Consider the following 20,694-nt stretch of genomic DNA (forward strand, 5'->3'; position numbering starts at 1 on the left):
GTGGAGGGTGAGCTGTGGATGTTGGGGGGGGGGGGGAGAAGGAGAGCTGCGCTCTTGCACCTATTCTCTGAAAAAAATAGTTTTGTTTGGTTTCTTTATTTTCTAACACATTACAAATTTTCTGAAAGATTTGAATTCAAATTGATCAAAAATGAATCGACAATTTTGAAATCAGTGTGAAAAATAGTTAAGGAGCGAACTAGGAAGCCAGCTGCCGCCTCCCTAACAACCAATAACTCATCAGCTGTCAGCTTGTTTTCCCACTGACAGCTGAATGTAAACAAAAGAATGCTGGCAATGAAAAAAGAATAAAGAAACAGCATGGGCCCCCCCTATCCATACCATGGGGTACAAAATAGAATTTCTATCTCTCCCTGGCATTCATTCATTCATTTGCATGCATTCATTTGCATGCCCCGGTATTTGATTCCAACAGATACCAACCTTACAGCTTTTAACCGCATGGCTTTTGAAACTCAGGCCCTGAAGGATAGAAAAGTCCAAATAGGTGACTCAATTAAAAAAGGCAAAGTAAGGAGTCCAAAGGTGCAAATCCAAAATCACAGTGCCATAATAGATCCTCCATCGACAGTGTTGCACACACTAACCCTTACCATCACAGATGGACCACTATTCTCATTGTAGTCAGATGCGCTTTATACCAATTGCCAGGGATCACACAGCCATTGGATGATAACACTACTCTCTGTGTAAGGAACTTCTCCACAATCAGATGCTCAGGCACACAAGGGTCAAAAATCAACAGGTAGACTTCATAGTGTAGTATTTAAAACTTCCTTCTTGATTAAAATCAATAAAATGCACTCACAGAACGACCAACATACTATCACATATACAACGTGGAAAACGGGAATGTTTCCAACCAAGAAGATGGCTGACCTCCGTGCGTGGAAACCACGCAATCTAGCTTTACCCAACATGTTTTGTCATGTAGGCATCATCAGGGGAGAAACTAGTGATGCTTGTATCCAATCAGAATGCAACATTTGGTATATATTCTTCCTTTGACTGTGCCGGGACTTCGGGTGCTTCCTAATGACGTGCGCCTGCGTGAAATGCATTGGGGCTTGATCCGCTGACGTCACTTCCAGATCCAGTCTCTACATTAATTCTGGGTCCTGCAGTTTTAATGTGTTTGCAATGTTTTTCAGTGGGGGTTTTTTATGTTTTTTTTCCACTTGTGTGCATTCCAGTGCATTGAGAAAAAAACCTGCATGCTGCTGTACTTTTTTTTTTTAAAGCCCTGAAACTGAATGCAATGGTGTGAACTAGCTGATTGTAGAAATTTGCATTTACTCTGCTGGATGCACGGAAAAGTATCTGATGTGAACCAACCTTGAAGGGTAAATGAGTCAGATGTCATCAATAAATATGTGGAGATTAGGAAAAGGAGTAGGCACAGTTAATGAAAATGTGGAGCATCTAATATTGGCAAACAGCTGTAGATTATCTGGAATAATAAACAGAAACCTTCTCTATTGCCACAGTACATTAGCATGATCAGTCAGGTATAGATCTAAGAAAATAGAATAAGGAATGTACCATACCTAGTATATTTGATACTCAGTGTGGATCATTTGTAAACACCATACTCATCCCTTAATTTCTATAACAATAAAGAAAAAAAAATGAATTTTGAGTTACCTGTAAATCCCTTACTTGGACTGCCGCACAGGACACAGGCCTTCATAGATCATGCAGCGTCAGGACCCAGACTTGAACCTTGGACCTCCACTGTGTATGGCAATGACTCTGCTTACTAAGCCAGCTGGAATGCTGGACAGCTCCCTGGACAAATCCTTGAATGATCCTGCTGTGAATCCTAATTGCCTTGAACCTTTAACCTTTTGCTCCTCTAATGAACTTCCTGATTTAAGCCATGTCTCTTAACTTCCTGTTTGCCAGAATATTGGGCCTTCACCAGCCAATGTCTCACTTGTCTCTCCTGCTGCTGTCTGTATCTTCGCTACCATTCGTTATCAACATTTGGCTTGTTCCTTGACCTACGCTTTTGCTTAATCCCAACCTGCAACTACTCGTTACTGACCTTTGGCTACTCCTTGACTATGCTTCTGCTTGATTTCTACCTGCTATATCTTCTACCGGACCCTGGCTTGCTCACCTCCTGGTGGGGCGATCCTGAGGACTGCAACCTGGTACTAACACGCAGCAAAATCCATCTCCACCATCAGGAGCGCTGGTGAACACTGGTTAGTACTTAGATTCTGCACCTCAGGTGAGCCTGCATCATCTGCCAGGGTGACCTGCCTGTGTTACTATCTAGCTGGTTCCTGTGTGAGCTGCACTTCTATAGCTACTGGTCTTCGAGCCTGACCCTGGATCGTGACATGCAGGTTATTGAGGGTGAGCAGCAACATAGCAAGCAGAACTTACAATTCTTGAGGGTCAAATGCTTGTTAAGGTCTAGGGACATATAAAGGAAGATCTGTGTACCTTATCCTCCAAGCTGCTAGACTTGTCCCCACAGTGTCTTCTCCCCCATGCTTCAGCAGTCTAAGGTCCCAATGTCATCAAGGCCAATGCAGGGTCCATAGCCCCTGCATTGGACATGATTACATGGAGGGAGAGTCCACTGTTGCTGTGCCATCTTCCAAGGGAATAGAGGATCAGGTAAGGGGAAGTTGAGAAATAAGCAGTAAAACCTTTGCAGTTCTGACGCAGCCTCACTGCATAGGATACTTTTTAAAGCATAACTGTACCTATAATAGTTTGATAACAATGAATGTTCTTTAACAAAGTAACATAGATTCCACAATAATAATTATACTACCAAAATTACCGTGTGCTGTAAATTGCCTCCAGCATTGTCTCCCCTCGTCGCCGGTTTAACACACACCTGAAAAAATACCGACCTCCAATTTCCCCTTGTTCCCGGTCCAACACACACCTGAAAAAAATACCGGCCTCCAAATTCCCCTTGTCTGTCCAACACACACATTTTAAAAAATACCAGCCTCCAACCTCCCCTCATAGCCGGTCCAACACACACCTGAAAAAATACCGGCCTCCAACCTCCCCTTGTCGCTGGTCCAACACACCTGAAAAAAAATACTGGCCTCCAACCTCCCCTTGTCGCTGGTCCAACACACACCTTAAAATAATACCAGCCTCCAACCTCCCTTCATAGCCAGTCCAACACACACCTGAAAAAACCTCCGGCCTCCAACCTCCCCTTGTCACCGGTCCAACACACACCTGAAAAATACCAGCCTCCAACCTCCCCTTGTCACCGGACCATTACACACCTAAAATAAATACTGGTCTCCAACCTCCCCTTATAGCCGGTCCAACACACAAATGGAAAAACACTGGCCTCCAACCTCGCCGGTCCAACACAGCATTGTGTTTCCTGGAAACAGAGTTAAGGATTGAGGGTGCGTACATACACAGCTCTAAGATATGATTCACTAATTAAGTTACTCTTTTGGCCTTGGGGAAATTAGTGATGCTTTTATCCAATCAGAATGCAACATCGGGTATATATACTTCCTTTGACTTTGCGGTGGCTTAGCTTTGTGATGAGGTGCACCTGTGCGAAATGCATTGGTGCTTGAGCTGCTGACATTACTTCCAGGTCCAGTCCCTACGTTACTTCCATGGATCTCACGCTGGCTCTGTGTATGCGAGCGGCGGTGCGGACAAGATTGCTGGGACAAAGTGAGCGGTTTATGACGGTGCCTACATGCGGCACAATCCCATGTGAGTGGATATATTTTATGATTTTTATTTATGGATATAGAAAAAAACTTTACTACACTATATACCTCCCTCCCTGGTTCATCTGATTTATGTTTATCTGGAGTATGAGAGCAATTGGTAAACCACTTCAAGGGGCACCAAGGCTTGTATCTAGCTGTTTGAGTGCTCTTTGGCTGCTTTGTTGGCCAAAGCTTTCTGGTGAGTGTGGAGAGATTTGCATGTGTTGGAGCACTTTTTTTGTCGAATTTAATGAAGATAGTCACCACCTTTAATTTTTTATGGACTCTGGTTTTTGGGATATCATTTATTGAGATCACTGGACTTTAATGTTAAAGGGATTGTAAAATCAGAAGTTTTTTTATCTTAATGCATTCTGTGTGCCTCAGCCCCCCTATTACTTGCCTAAGTACATCTATTTCCAGCAACCTGTGCTGAATAGGGCCCTCATATCTTGTGTTTCTTGTTATGTTCTCAATTTTTATTATGCTATATATATATATATATATATATATATATATATATATATATATATATATATATATATATATATATATATATACATATATGTAGTGTGCTATATAATAAGATGGTGATAGGTGAAAAAAGGTAGCAAAAAATGTATGCAAAATGTTAAGTGGCTGCAGCAATATATTATTCATGTTATTACAATAGAATGGCATTCTTTGCTTCATCAGAAATATGAAAGAGAAAGGACAAGAAAATAGCTGTATACAAATATAGAATATATGGTGTGTTTATAGTGACTAATACAATACAAATAAAGCCAATTGGCATTGTGCACATTTTTGGATAGTTCACTTTTGTGGCCCTGACACACTTCAAATGATAAGTTCTGTATGCAACAAGTTATAAATCATACCTTCACCTCCATATACAGCTATTAGAATATTAACCACTTGCTGACCAGCCGCTATAGTTTTGCTATGGCAGGTCAGCTCTGTTACACAAAACGACGTACCTGTACATCGCTTTATGTAGCAGATAGTGGGGACATACACTGTGGGAGGCATGCACACACGCTTATTGGCTTGAGGGGGAGCCAATCAGCGGGTCCGGCGGACGCAATGTCCAACGGGCAACGGCAATTGCTCCCCATGGAGACAGAATGGTGATCTGCCAATGTAAACACGGCAGACCGCTGTTCTGTCAGTGGTGAACACAGGGATCCTGTGTTCCTCCTATTTAGGAACACAGGTCTCTCTTTTGCTACGGCAGGTCAGCTCTGTTACGCAAAACGACTTACCTGTACATCGCTTTATGTAGCAGATAGTGGGGACATACACTGTGGGAGGCATGCACACGCGCTTATTGGCTTGAGGGGGAGCCAATCAGCGGGTTCGGCAGACGCAATGTCCAACGGGCAACGGCAATTGCTCCCCATGGAGACAGAATGGTGATCTGCCAATGTAAACACGGCAGACCGCTGTTCTGTCAGTGGTGAACACAGGGATCCTATGTCCCTCCTATTTAGGAACACAGGTCTCTGTGTTCATCCAGTGAGTAAATCCCCCACACAGTTAGAAAGCACCCCATAGGCACACATTTAACCTCTTGACCTCCCCTGGTGTTAACCCCTTCTTTCCCAGTGTCATTAGTATAGTAACAGTGCGTATTTTCTCTATCGTTCATTGACGGACGCAGCTCTCTGATCTATATCAGTAGGGTTATACTGCCCACTACAGGAATAGGACACTAGGCAGAAAAAAGTTATGGCTACGCCTATGGGCAATCCCGGAGGGTACACCCTCTCTCTTCCTGCATAGGATGTCAGTTTTAATCTGCCTAGTCAGGAGTAAGGACCTAGTTCCTTGCTGGGATCTTTGGTTCTGGCATAAAAGTATTTTTTTATGTAAATTTTTTTTAGCTAGCCTTTTTCTCCGGAATTATTTCTTGTGAGATCTTCAAGCAACTATGCGGGGCTGGGCGAGGGGCTGGATCTCTCTATCCAGTGGTCACCCCAGTCTGGCCAGCGAGCGCGTGCAGGCCTTAGCTCCGCGCTGGGTCAGTGGCGACATAGTCCTACTGGATGGGGACTGGCCCCGCAAAATTAAACGTCTCGCCAGGACGCACATGACAGGGTCTAGGCTTATGTCGCATGCGTTCCTATTTGTCTGACAGCCCCCCCACTTTGGTGGCGTGGGGTCCTGTCAGGAGATGGCGCACACCTGTGTGACTGGTATGGTGAGAAAACATTCCCCCCTTCCCTGGCGGATTTTGGGGCGGATGTGGGCCCCCTCCCTGGTCGGACCCTCACACTTCTGGGTTTCCCTCTGTTGTGACCCCCTCCTCCTCTCCCCGCGTCCCCTCCCATGTGGGGAACTGTTTGGGCCTACCTGAGGCTGGGACCTAGTGTGCAGGCTGCAGGGGGGGGCCAGGGGATGCTGCGCTTGGTCGATCGTGTGGGGGGGCCTCGGTCGGTTCCCCCAGGGCTGGATGGTGTAGGAGGGTTGGCGGATGGTTTCCCTGTGGAGTCATGTTGCCACGCGGGGCTGCCATTTTGTTGTAGCCTTGTCTGCTTCTATGGCGGCTGCCATCTTGGTACACCCATTTTCGCCCATTTGGCAGTGGATTTTTTGCTGTGAAGGCCGGTGGGAGTGCCTGGAGGCATTCAATTGGGGGAGGAGCCCCTTCCTTCACCACTGGCAGCTTCCTGGCTCACTTCCTATCTCTGAGCCACCGCTGAGACCCTCCTAATCCGATTGCTTACTGGGGACAGTGAGTTACTTAGGGTGGTCTCTCTCTCTCTCTCTGGGGATTCATTAGCGCATGGCTGTCCTCCGGGGGCGCTGTAGCGTTGTGGGGGCTGCTTCTTTTATGAAAAAAAAATGAAATTTTTTTGAAAATTTTGCTGGCGGGTTCCTCAGGTTCAGTATGGACCCTGTAGGCCATGTGTCCCCACCTGACCCCTTCACGGAGGCCGCAGGGCCTTCCGGATCTCCATAGTCCATCAAGGCATTTTTGGCAGTTCGGGAAGCATTTGGGCCTGGCTGGAGGTGGCCTTGAGAAAGGTGCGCTGAAACGTTTCTCCACCTACCCTTGCCTCATCTGATGTCTCTGATTCTGAGTCTGACTCAGCCGCCGCAGACACGGGCCTCCCTGCCGGGTCTGTTACCTCGTGCACTGTCTCCTCGGATAATGAGGATGACATTTCTACCTCCCCTGCCCCTCATGAAACAGGCGCTGGTGGATGCACTGGTTGTTTTGGTGCATGACACCCTTCAATTGGGGTGCCTGGGGTGCAGGTAGCATCTGGTACTCACATGCCACTCAGAGCAGCTTATTTTGCTAGCATGCTCATGTAGGATGAGACCGTCTGAGACTCCCCCCTGGGGTGTTTCAGCGGCTGCTAGATGTTACCCTTTGGGGAGTCTATGGTACAGTGGATGGTTCCGTCTGTGGTGGACGTAGGTCTCTGGGCTGAATAGGGCTACCGTTGTTCCGGTGGAGGAATCCCTGTCCTTTAAGGACTTGGGGGATAGGATGGCGCATGCTGTGGCCCGCAATCTGTACTCCCTGGCGGGGTCTACACTGGGAACAGTGTTCATGATTGCCCTTGCCATGCAGACTCTGCCTGATGGGCGGAGTTCAAACGCCTTGTCTTGATGAGGGGCAAGTCCCTCCTGCCCTGGGGCAGCTGTTGGACCAGCTGGCGCAGGGGCTGCAATTTGTTTGCAATGCTGCCCTGGACATGGCTCCTTTATATGGGTGACCTGTCGGTTTCGGCAGTGGTTGTCCGGTGTATACTTGACCGGAGTGTTGGTCTGCGGATCAAACTTCTAAGAAGGCCTTAATGGATCTCCCTTTTTCAGGGGGATCGCCTGGTTGGCGCTGCCCTGGATGACATATAAGGGTCTCGAGGGGAGTAGAGTGCCTTTCTTCCACAGGTTAACAAGAGTAAGAGCATTAGTCGCAGACGGGGTCCCTCCTTGTCGGCTCTCAAACAGTTTCTTTGTCCCTCGAGGACAGTCGATGTAGAAAAGTCCTTCAAGACTTCCTCAGGTGGTTCCAAACGACCCTGGTCTGGCGAACAAGAGATCTTTTATTTCCAGACCTGCGGACAAGGCCTAATCGGCCTAAAGGTGCGTCCTCACTGATCTATGTGATGGGGGGACGTTCTTGCCGGTCTTCGAACCTGCGGCTGGCCCGGATCCCAGGCAGCTGGGTTCAGGAGGTTATGCAGTCCAGTTGCAAGATCGAGTTTTGATCTGTTTTTTCCAGTAGGGTTTTTCCCTTCCAATGTTTGCCTGTCCCCAGATCGCTTGCAGGCGTTCTTGGGGCAGTTCAGGCTCTGGTTCAACAAGCTGGACCTACTTTGATGGTTCTGTGTGGATCAAAAATTCAAGATGGTATCAGTTCGCACAATGGTGGCTTCCCTACATCAGGGGGATTCCTGGCCTCCATGGACATCAAGATACCTACCTTCACATCCCGTTATGTTCAGGACTCCAACCGGTTCTCAGTTTTTGCCGTAGGGTAGGATCTCTATCAGTTTGTGGCGTTACCCCTTGGTCTCGCTTCTGCTACACGGGTCTTCACAGAGGTTTTGGCTCCTGTCCTCGCACTGTTGCGGCAGCGGGGCGTATCGGTCCTGGTTTCCTGGCCAATCTGCTTCTCTGTGTGGAGTCCCCTACGGTGCTTACAACGAATTTGGAAGTCACCATGAAAATTCTGGAGGAGTTCAGGTGGGTTCTGAACCTTCAGAAATCATCCCTGGTCCCTTACATGAGACTGAACTATCTGGGCCTGACTTTGGGCTGGTCCTCAGTCAGGGTGTTTTCTCCCTCTGGGAAAACACTCTTGGAACCTCAGACTGTGGTTCAACTGTCACTGGACCTGCCTGTGAGTTCTGGGGCTGTTGATGTCGTCTTTCGAGATGGTCCTTTTCGCTTAATCTCTCTCGAGGATCCCCCAGAAGGCAATCCTTCTCGAATGGGACTAGAATCCAAACTCTCTGGACTTTCGGATCCTGCTGAGTCTGGTGACCAGGAAATCTTGATCTGAGAATCCTTCCTCCCCTTTTTACTGGACAATTGTCACGGCGGATGCAAGCCTGTCTGGGTGGGGAGGAGTCCTCGGCAGGTTCTCTGCTTCAGGAGTATGGTTCCTGGAGTATCAAGGTTACCGATCAATGTCCTGGAGCTGAGAGCGTTCCGGCTTTGCCTAGTTCACTGGATCAGGCACCTGCAGCTGTCCAGTGCACATTCCATTGACTACGCTATGACCCTGGCTTATGTCATTCACCAAGGGGGCACCTAGGGTGTCCTTGCAGCCTTGGAAGTGACAGGCATTCTTCGTTGGACTGAGCATCTCATTCCAGCTCTCTCCGCTGTTCCCATTCCAGGTGTGAAATATTGGCAGGCGGATTGCCTCAGTCTACAGGCCTTGGATGCAGGGGAATGGTCCCTTCATGCGGAGATGTTCCAACGGTTGTGCATTCATTGGGGCACTCCAGATATGGACCTGCTGGCATTGCATCTACTGGATAGTGCAGAGGTTTGTGGCCCGCTTCCAGGACCCTCTGGCGGGGGCAATGGTGGCACCATGGGTTCTGTCATAGACAAGAACATGCGCTAAGTTCAACGTGAATGATGCTGGGAAGTTTAGCATAGTCACCTGCGCAAGGCTGAAGCCGACACGGTCGTGTGAGAGTGATCACGGATGGGCCAAGGTCAGTATCAGCTGCTGCCTGCCTTCCTCCTCTCAAGTTTATGCCAGGAATTCTTCGCAGGATCGAGGCGGAAGGGATTCCGGTCATTCTCGTGGCTCCGGACTGGCCTCGCCGAGCTTGGTACGCCGACCTGGTCAGGCTAGCCGCAGAAGCTCCTTGGAGACTTCCTCTCAGGGAGGATTTATTGTCTCCAGGGCCAATCTTCCATCCGGCTTTAAGGTCCCTGGCTTTGCCGGCTTGGCTGTTGACAGCCAGGTGCTGAAGGACAGGGGATCGTCTGCTTTAGTGATTCCCACCCTGCTTGAAGCGTGGGAAGCGACTCTGTCACCAACTGCGGACTTTGATTTGGTGCAGTCGGTTCTTCACGAACCTCCTTTGCAACTATTCGAGGGTATCCCCTGCCTACCTTATTACAGAAGGTGGCCTTCTTGGTTGCTGTCACACTGCGCGCAGTGTGTCGCCACTGGCGACATTGTCCTGTCATTCTCCCTATATGTTGGTTTATGAAGAAGTGGTTCTTCGTCCGGATCCGTCCTTCCCTTCGAAGGTGGTATCTAATGTTCACTTGAACGAGGACATTGTATTACCATCTTGTGTCCTGAGCCTTCACATCCTAGGAATGTGCATTGCATACTCTGGATAGAGTTTGAGCACTCAAGGTGTACTTGGCGACTACTGAGTCTTTTTCGTAAGTCAGGCTCGCTCTCTGTACTTAAGGAGAGCCCATGAACAGGACTGCCTGCATCTGCTGCGACTATTGCCAGATGAGGGTGTGGGCTTATTCGATTATGGGTCAAGTCCTACCTTAGGCCTAGTGCTTCCTGGGCTTTTTGCCTTGCAGGCATCTGTGCTCCAGGTTGCAAGACAGCTACCTGGTAGTCAGTTCACACCTTTACCAAATTTTATAAGGTGGATGTGCTGGCGTCTGCAGCTGCCTCTTTTGGCCGCAAGTTTTTGCTGGCTGCTGGCTGGAAGGCTTTTGACCTTCCTTGAGGTTGTTTACTGTTTGTTTCAGGTGGGCCTCATCTTTTGTTCTGATGAGTCTTATGTTGCCTGGTCAGCAATGTTTAGCCTTGGGGACTCTTTTCTGCTGTTCCCACCCCTCATTTTATGGCACTGCTTTGGGACGTCCCTACTGATATGGATCAGAGAACTGCGTCCTTCAATGAATGATAGTGCAAAATCGTAAAATCCTTTTCTCTTACATCCTCTGACAGTCGCCGCCCACTCATACAGTCTTCACCAATGGGTATTGACCTCTTATCAACAGGAGCAAGCTAGGCATAGGACTTGTTAAAAACAAAGCAATTTACATAGACACACCTGTAGGGGGCTGTCCCTTTGGTCCAATACCCCCCTGCTATCAGCCTTCCCAACTCAGTTTGTCTTCTGCCTAGTTAGGAGTAAGCTAGGCTATCCCTGTGCTGGTAAATGGCCATATTGCTGCGCTAACACTCACAATAAATCATAACATACATTTATAAAAGAGCGGAAAGCAGCCACACAAATCTGGAATAATATACAGATCCAAATAGAAATATTATATATGATGTGGCGCTACTCCTATAAGAAAAGTCCCAAAATGACTGGACCAAGCAGTTCTTTAGTGTCCACTCCAAGCAGGAAAGGTGGAAAGCTGTAGACCCGGAGAACCGCCACCAAGCACACTGATCACACCGCCTCTTACCAAATGACGATGACCTCCATTACAGAGATCCAATATGGCCAAATGTATAGAAGCAGAAAGCGATCCTCCTTCCAATGATGCAGGGCTCACATATTCCACCATATAAAAATGCATAAAACAAAGAGCAGGACACTTTCATAACGCAGATTGTCTTTAACTTTTTAATAGCACATCAGATGAAGAACACTTACAAGATAGGTAATTAAAACAGGCATCTTAGCTGTTAGACGGTGTTCACCTCCGTGTGCCGTGCTGTGTTCCAAAAACCGCCAAAAAGATGGCTGCTGCGTCTCCTCCGTACTGGCGTGCGTCACCGTGAGCGCCACCCGACGCGTTTCGTCATCAACAGACGTCGTCTAGGGGTGTGGTCTCACGGCGCACAACGCTATAAATAGCGGTGGAGGAGGGCGAAACTCATAGAACAAACAGGAAACCGGACATGAACATATGCGTTCCAAAGACCGTAAATCCCCTACAACCAGATATAACCAATTGTATTGAACAAACCAAAGATTGTTACCAACCAATGGGCTCTGTAGTATATAAGTCAATTAAGACTACAGATTATAGCATGGCAAGATCCCTCCAACCATACTTTGGAGGACAATACTAAAAATACAGAACACATTAATGCTGCCAAAGTCCGGAAGAGACGGCGCCATCTAGTGGTCACACCATAGAACACACCGAAGAGAACACCATCAGACACCATATAATACATAAAAACAAAATATCAAATTTAAAATCTCAAATATCATAAAAAGAGACAGAACAAACATATAAAAAACATATATTATGAAGTATATGAATTGCAACAAAGTGAGGGAAATTGAATATTTACAGAATAGGGGTGTGGCCATGGGTGCCAAATTCGCACCAAGTATGGCCAACCTATTCATGGCCAAGTGGGAGGAGGATGTCGTCTTGAGTGTGCCTAGGCCGGAGCTTGTGCTCTGGCGTAGGTACATCGGCGACATCCTCTTCCTATGGGATGGCAGTCCTGAGTCCCTTCAAGAGTTCATGATGGCCCTCAATGACAATCAGAGAGGTATCAGTCTACAGTATGAATTCAGTAGTACGGAAATTCATTTTCTTGATCTGAACATACGAGTAGAAGAGGGTCAGATCGTGACCTCTACGTTTTTTAGGACTACTGACACGAACGGATTCATTGACACTACCAGTTGCCATCATAAAGCTTGGTTGGAATCCGTTCCTGCCAGCCAGTTTTTGCGCTTGAAGCGTAATTGCTCGCGCAGGGATGACTTTTTACGTGAGGCATCTATTCTAAAGAAAACATTTCTTGAGAAGGGATATAAAGAGGTGCTGCTTAATGAAGCAATAGCCCGTGCTGATTTGCGAGTCAGGGAAGACCTATTGCAGCCTAAAATTAAAGAGAATAAAAACTCTTTTGAATATGCCTTTTTTTCTTCTTTCTCCACGCAGCATTTCTCTATTAAGAGGATACTGCGCCGTCATTGGCATATACTACAAAATGATGGTGTATTGGGCCCTCTTCTTCCGCACCAACCTCAGGTTATACATAGGGGAGTTCCCCCCTTAAGGTTGCAGGTGGCTCCGAACATCAGAGATCCCCCTAAGAGAGTCTCCTTCTTCCAACAGAAGGGGGGTTTCTATAAATATAGAAGATGTTCCATTTGTAAGTTAAATGCTGAGAGGAGAAGATGTGTAGAATCTTTTAAATCGGGTTCTACTGGTCAGGAATTTGAGATTAGACCTTTCATTTCCTGTTCCACTAAATATGTAGTTTACCTGATTAGGTGCCCATGTGGCCTTGACTATGTTGGCCGCACTATCCGAGAGCTTAATGTGAGGCTCAAGGAGCATGTGGCCAACATAGTCAAGGGCTACCCCAAGCATAGTGTGTCACACCACTATGACCAATGCCATCAAAGGGACCCTAAGGGCACCCTCTTTTTGGGCATTGACAGATATGCAGGAAATTGGAGGGGCAGTAATTTGACTCGCGGGGTGTCTAGACTCGAAACGAGTTGGATTTATAGGATGAAGTCTTATATCCCCCGTTGGGGTTAAATATAGAATGGGACCTGAATGCATTTATCAGTAATGCTTAAATGTAGATCAGGTCCTTCCATTTCCCTCACTTTGTTGCAATTCATATACTTCATAATATATGTTTTTTATATGTTTGTTCTGTCTCTTTTTATGATATTTGAGATTTTAAATTTTATATTTTGTTTTTATGTATTACATGGTGTCTGATGGTGTTCTCTTCGGTGTGTTCTATGGTGTGACCACTAGATGGCGCCATCTCTTCTAGACTTTGGCAGCATTAATGTGTTCTGTATTTTTAGTATTGTCCTCCAAAGTATGGTTGGAGGGATCTTGCCATGCTATAATCTGTAGTCTTAATTGACTTATATACTACAGAACTCATTGGTTGGTAACAATCTTTGGTTTGTTTGATACAATTAGTTATATCCGGTTGTAGGGGATTTCCGGTCTTTGGAACGCATATGTTCATGTCCGGTTTCCTGTTTGTTCTATGAGTTCCGCCCCTCCTCCGCCGCTATTTATAGCGCTGTGCGCCGTGAGACCACACCCCTAGACGACGTCTGTTGATGACAAAAAGCGTTGGGTGGCGCTCCACGGTGACGCACGCCAGTACGGAGGAGATGCAGCGGCCATCTTTTTGGCGGTTTTCGAAACACAGCACGGCACACGGAGGTGAACACCGTCTAACAGCTAAGATGCCTGTTTTAATTGCCTATCTTGCAAGTGTTCTTCATCTGATGTGCTATTAAAAAGTTAAAGACAATCTGCGCTATGAAAGTGTCCTGCTCTTTGTTTTATGCATTTTTATATGGTGGAATATGTGAGCCCTGCATCATTGGAAGGAGGATTGCTTTCTGCTTCTATACATTTGGCCATATTGGATCTCTGTAATGGAGGTCATCGTCATTTGGTAAGAGGCGGTGTGATCAGTGTGCTTGGTGGCGGTTCTCCGGGTCTACAGCTTTCCACCTTTCCTGCTTGGAGTGGACACTAAAGGACTGCTTGGTCCAGTCATTTTGGGACTTTTCTTATAGGAGTAGCGCCACATCATATATAATATCCCTGTGCTGGGGCTACATGTATCAGCCTTTCTTCTGTTTTATTACTTTTATTTTCTGCAAAAGTGTTTTCTTAGCACTACTAGCTTTTTATTTGTTCTGCGCTTAGTTAGTCTGATCTTCGGAAGACTACAGCATTTACAGAGCTGGGAATCGGACTGGTCGTCCTGGTACTCCAGGACAGAGGATCTTATGGAATCCCAGCCCGCCATCGAGCGTTTTGTGGGCTATGCGTGCGCCCTGGCCTAGCAAATGACCTGCCCTAGCAAACGACCTGCCCCTGCCCTCAGGGGCAAAAGCCTGCGAGGTGGCTACCTCGCTGGGATGCCTCAACATGCGGTTTTGACCGTGCAACGCATCCTATTTCAGCTGATGGCTCCCCCGCCGTCTGGGGTGGGGGGTTCCCGCAATATTGAGGCGCCCACGCCATATGGAGCGGTAAGTAACTTCTGTGTGGGGCCTCTGTTTGGGGATGACAGTCTGCTGATGTTTGTGCTCTCCCCTCATGTCTGTGTCCGGGGCTCGCATCCCTCCCGATCCCTGCGGATGCCTCTTGGCGCATGTATCGCCGTGGGGGGGTCTGTGGGGGTCCCTATCCCTGTCCACTTTATCAATGTGTTTGGGGGTGCAGACATGGCGGTGCGGACTGCTGCGGTGCAAAAAACCGCGGGTCCGCCATTTTGGGTATGGGCAGCTGCTCTGGCCTCACTGTGGGCACTTTCTGCAGCTCTCTATGTAGTGTTTTTGGTGCCTTCGGGCGCCATCTTGTGTGTGGCAAGTTGTTCTTCTTTGCACATGTTCGGCGGCTATTTTCCCGGAGCCTCCCATTCAGATGCATTGGCAACCATTTTCCCTTAGACAGTTCCTGTTCAGCCTCTAGCGGGTGACATCACTTCCTTTCCTGTATGCAGAGATCGTTTCCAGCAGCGTGGTAACACTTCTGGGAGTTCTTTTTGCTGGTTTTGGGGAATATTCTTCTGTTTTCAGTGCTTTTCCCATCTCAGGGGGGTGCCTTAGTGTAATCCTTATTGCGGCGCATTGCGGTGGGTCGCCGCGATCGCGTCTTAAAGGGCCAGCGCCATAGTATTTTTCTCATGGAGTCCCAGGACTGCAAATTCCCCCCAGCCTTGGTGAATGATTCAGGTACTCCATCAATCACCAAGGGGGCAACATTCTGTCTAGGGCCGAGACGCACGTCCCGGTGATTTCGGCAGTTCACATTCCAGGTGTGGAGAATTGGCAGGCCGATTATCTGAGCCGCCAGACCCTGGACCAGGGAGAATGGTCCCTACACCCGGAGGTGTTTCAGATGCTGTGTGCGAGATGGGGAACCCCAGATGTGGATCTGTTTGCATCTCGGCTAAACAACACGGTGGGAAAGTTTGTGGCAAGAACGCGCGATCCTCTGGCAATCGCCTCGGATGCGCTGGTGGTGCCTTGGCATCAGTATTGCCTGATTAATGCCTTCCCCCTGATTCAGTTGTTGTCCAGGTCCCTACGCAGGTTGGTCTCGGAACCAAAGTTTGTGATTCTGGTGGCCCGGACTGGCCGTGCCGGTCTTGGTATGCGGACATCATACAACTGGTCATCGAGCCTCCATGGCGACTCCCATTACGGGACGATCTGCTGTCTCAGGGGCCGATCTTCCATCCTGCTTTACAGTTGCTGGCTTTAACGTCATGGCTGTTGAAAGCCAGGTCCTGAGAGATCGTGGTCTTTCATCGGCAGTCATTCCTACCCTGCTCAAGGCTAGGAAGACCTCGTCCGGTAAGATCTATTATCGTACCTGGAAGGCTTATTTTGCCTGATGTGAATCCAGGGGCATCCATCCTCGCTCCTTTTCGGTGGCCAGGGTGTTGGCGTTCCTGCAAACTGGTGTGGACCAGCGCCTTGCGTTGACCACGATTAAGGGCCAGTTATCTGCACTGGCTATCCTTTTCCAGCACCCCTTGGCGACAAACTCTTTGATACGCACCTTTGTTCAAGAAGTGCGTCATTTGGCTCCTCCTCGGAAAGCGCCTTAACTCCTTGGGACTTGAACTTGGTTCTGTCCGTTTTGCAACATCCTCCCTTTGAAAACATCAGGGAAATTTCTCTGCCTCTACTGTCATGAAAGGTTGCCTTTCTGGTGGCGATCACATCTGCCCGCAGAGTGTCGGAGTTGGCGGCCCTGTCTTGCCGCTCCCCTTACCTGGTGGTTCATAGGGATAAGGTGGTCTTGCGACCTAACCAATCTTTCCTTCCTAAGGTGGTTTCTGATTTTCACCTTAACGAGGATATTGTCTTACCTTCGCTGTGTGCAAATCCTAAGCATCCTAAGGAGTTTGCCTTACATTCCTTGGATGTTGTCTGGGCAATCAGGGTTTACCTGCCATCCACTGAATCCTTTAGGAAGTCGGATTCTCGTTTTGTCCTTCCTGAGGGACCTCAGAAGGGTACGGCTGCGTCGGCGGCAACCATTTCAAGATGGATCAGACAGACGATTGTACAGGCCTATTCGATTAAGGAACGGGTACCGCCCTTCCCTGTCAAGGCAGACTCTACCAGGGCGGTGAGCGCGTCATGGGCTTTCCGGCATCAGGCTTCGGTGGCCCAGGTGTGCAAGGCTGCTACTTGGTCTTCCGTGCACACCTTCTCAAAATTTTACAAACTTGATGTTCTGGCATCAGCAGATGCCTCCTTTGGCCGCAAAGTTCTGTGTGCGGCGGTTCCTTGAGGGGGCCCTGGCTTTGCCGGTACCTGACTGTTGGGGTTGTTTTCTACTTGTTTATTTGCTTTCCTGGGTTGTTGCTCCAGTTGAGCTTTTTTGTTACCCAGAGGGTTTGCCTTTCTGTTCAGATAAGGTTCCTTTCTCTGACCTGGGTGCTGCGTTGCCTTTGTGACGGTTGCGCTTCCCACCCCTCATGTCTATACTGCTTTGCGACATCCCATTGGTAAAGACTGTATGAGTGGGTGGCGACTGTCAGAGGACGTAAGAGAAAACTGAATTTTTGTAAAATCTTACCGTAAAATTTCTTTCTCTGAGTCCTCTGACAGTCGCCGCCCCCGCCCCTCTTTTGGGGTTTTATGGACTTTAACTGCTTGCTACCAAACTGAGTTGGGAAGGCTGATAGCAGGGGGGTATTGGACCAAAGGGACAGCCCCCTACAGGTATGTCTATGTAAATTGCTTTGTTCTTAACAAGTCTTATGCCTAGCTTGCTCCTGTGGATAAGAGGTCAATACCCATTGGTGAAGACTGTATGAATGGGCGGCGACTGTCAGAGGACTCCGAGAAAGAAATTTTACGGTAAGATTTTACAAAAATTCCATTTTCTCTTAAGTTCATTGACGAATGCTGTAACCACCCCTCTATTTTGAATTGGGTTTGTGTTACTTTCTGACACGGCTTTGATACAAAACTGACATCCTATGCAGGAAGATAGAGGATGTACCCTCCAGGACTGCCCATAGGTGTAGCCACAACTTTTTTTCTGCCTAGTGTCCTACTCCTGTAGGGGGCAGTATAACCCTACTGATATGGATCAGAGAACTGTGTCCGTCAATGAACTTAAGAGAAAAGGATTTTACGGTAAGTCAAAAATCCAGTTATTCGCACTGGTTACTCTAGTAATGTCACTGGTCTCCCCAAAATTGTCAGGTGTCTGATCTGTCTGCCGCAATGTCGCAGTCCTGATAAAAAAATGCTGCTTGCCGCCATTACTAGTAAAAAAAATAAATAAAAATTACATAAATCTATTTCCTAGTTTGTATACGCAATATATTTTTTACGCAAACCAATCAATATACACTTATTGGAACTTTTGTTTTACCAAAAATATGTAGCAGAATACAAAATGGCCTAAATTAATGAAAAAATTAATTTCTTATTTTATTTTTTTTATTGGGAATGTTTTATAGCAGAAAGTAAAAAATATTGTTTTTTTTTCAGAATTGTTGCTCTATTTTTGTTTATAGCGCAAAAAATAAAAAATGCAGAGGTAATCAAATGCTACCAAAAGAAAGCTTTATTTGTGGGGAAACGGGGACATGAATTTTATTTGGGTACAGCGTCACACGACCGCGCAATTGTCAGTTAAAGTGACGCAGTGCCGTATCGCAAAAAATGGCCTGATACTTAAGTGGTTAAAGAAACTGTATGTAATTATGTATGCATGACTTAGCTAAATGCCGAATTCAAAGTTATCTCTATAATATTCTGTGCTGTAATGATACAGGAAAGACCTTTCTGGGACCTTTCCAAAGCCGTTTTTCCCCCGATTCCGACAGCATTGTATATAACATTCACAATTTACTACTCTTGCATTATATATATTAAGATCTGGAGTTTTTAAGAGAATAATGAAAATTTAAGAACATCGTTATAAGCTCCCTGATGTGCCAAAGTGCAATAAGAGCAAGGAATAAATAGCAGATTTTTCTTCCTCCTGCATCATCATTGGGTGCAACGAAAGACATGCCAGCAGAAAAATAATTTTCACTATGACATGAACTCTATAAATTGTGTCATGAAACCGATAAGATATCATTCTCAGAAGAGTGCATTGTTATTTGAGCTGTAACTTTCTGAAAGACTTTATGTTAATCTAGCATCTGTCTATGTCTTAAGCAATTCACTTTCCCAATGTAACTATTCAGCATTGTGTTGGAAATAAATCTACAGCATATCTAAGTCTGTGTTATTACAATAAATAATATACTATAGATAAGTGAAGTGTTTATCGTTTGTTATATCTGTCTGAACTGATGTTCTACCGCTGTGCACACAGAAGGCATACTAACAAGCTGCCTTACATCCGGCTTATATTACAGGAGCATTGAGCTTTTTTTTACAGCTCGTGGACCCTATTGAAATATAACAAGTGCCAATAACACACAGTCTGGCCTATTGTATGGTGATGTAAAGTGCAGTAAAGTGAGAAAAGAAAATGTGTAAAAAAGAAAAGTCTTATATTGTATGATGTTTAGAAAGTAGCCACAGCCAAGGTAGAAAAGACTGTCACTGTCAGGCTGCTGTAAAGAAGGACCCTTGCTTTCTTTTTTGTGTGAAAGCAGTGGTCTCTCTGCAGAGGTCCAAAATCCCCCCCTGCTGAGTTTGACTTAGAGTTAGCTCCACAACCAGCTAAGCTTATGATCCTTGCTAATGGGAAAGGTCTAGCTCTGAATTAGCAGGGACGGGTGTCTGACTTCTGCTGGGAGATCATTGCTTCCACACAGAGAACTAGATGCCATCTGTGAATCATATTGTCAGGAAAATGGCTTTTCTACTCAGGGTGTGCCTACTTAAGAAAAAGAAATCTAAAATTGAGCACGCTTTGTGTTTTGGGCCACCGGGAATGTATTTAGCTTATTTAAAATGAAAGATTTAACAGGGCTTATTAACCAGTTTCGGACGGCCCACCACATATACCCTGCAGAAGGGCAGCCCAGCTGCGCAAAATCACATACATGTATGTGATTTTGTGCAGGAGATGTCGGGGGTGTGTGCACTCTGCTGGAGCGCCGCTCCCGATGCGATTGGACACAGCTGGAGCTAATCAACGGGTCCCAGCAGCCGTCACGGTGGAATGACAGAACGGCGGTCTGCCTATGTAAACAAGTCACACCACTGTTCTGTCAGGGAGGAAAAGCTAAGCTGAAACACAGATCTCCCTTTTCCTTTAGTGAATCCATTCCTCCCACAGTTAGAAAGCACTCCCTAGGAGCACACTTAAACCCCTTGATTGCCCCTGGTATTAACCCCTTCCCTGCCAGTGGCATTTATACAGTAACAGAGCATTTTATTTCAGCACTGGTCACTGTGTTGGTGTCACTGGTCCCCGAAAAATGGCACTTAGTGTCAGATTTGTCCGCTGCAATGTTGCAGTCTCATTAAAAATCGCTGATTGCCGCCATTACTAGTAAAAACAAAAAAAATAAAAAGTCCATAAATGTATCCCATAGTTTGTAGACGCTATAACTTTTGTGCAAACCAATCAATATACACTTATTGGGATTTTTTTTATACCAAAAATATGTAGCAGAATACATATTGACCTAAATAGATTTTTTTTTCAAAATGATGGTTCTTTTTTTGTTTAAAGCACAAAAAATAAAAACCGCAGAGGTGATCAAATACCATAAGAAAGCTCTTTTTGGGGGAAAAAAGACTTCCATTTTATTTGGGTACAGCGTCAATTGTCAGTTAAAGCAACGCAGTGCCGTATCGCAAAAATGGCCTGGTCAGGAAGGGGGTAAGACCTTACGGAGCTGAATTGGTTAAACTAATGTAAGCCTAATTTAATTAGTCTAGGGCACAGAGCGTGCTACACACACAGAAAAAAATCTTCTTCAAAGTACATAGGACATGTGTAGTACATCTAGTCCTTCTGCCCCCCTCCCATTTGTTGGCAATTCTCAACTCTTGAAATTAATTTGGAAGTTGCTGTGTAATTAGAAGTACATTTTTTTTTCTATTTTTGTGTTTTTCTTTGTTTTTGTTTT

General features: G+C 46.5%; 1 protein-coding gene across 1 annotated transcript in view; it reads left to right on the plus strand.

The window, feature by feature from the left end:
* B3GLCT (beta 3-glucosyltransferase) overlaps positions 1–20,694 on the plus strand; it is a 1,154,157-nt gene that overhangs the window by 1,076,050 nt on the left and 57,413 nt on the right. The window lies entirely within an intron of this gene.

Source organism: Pelophylax lessonae (assembly GCF_965119305.1).
Source record: "Pelophylax lessonae genome assembly, chromosome: 2".
Taxonomy (NCBI): Eukaryota; Metazoa; Chordata; class Amphibia; order Anura; family Ranidae; genus Pelophylax; species Pelophylax lessonae.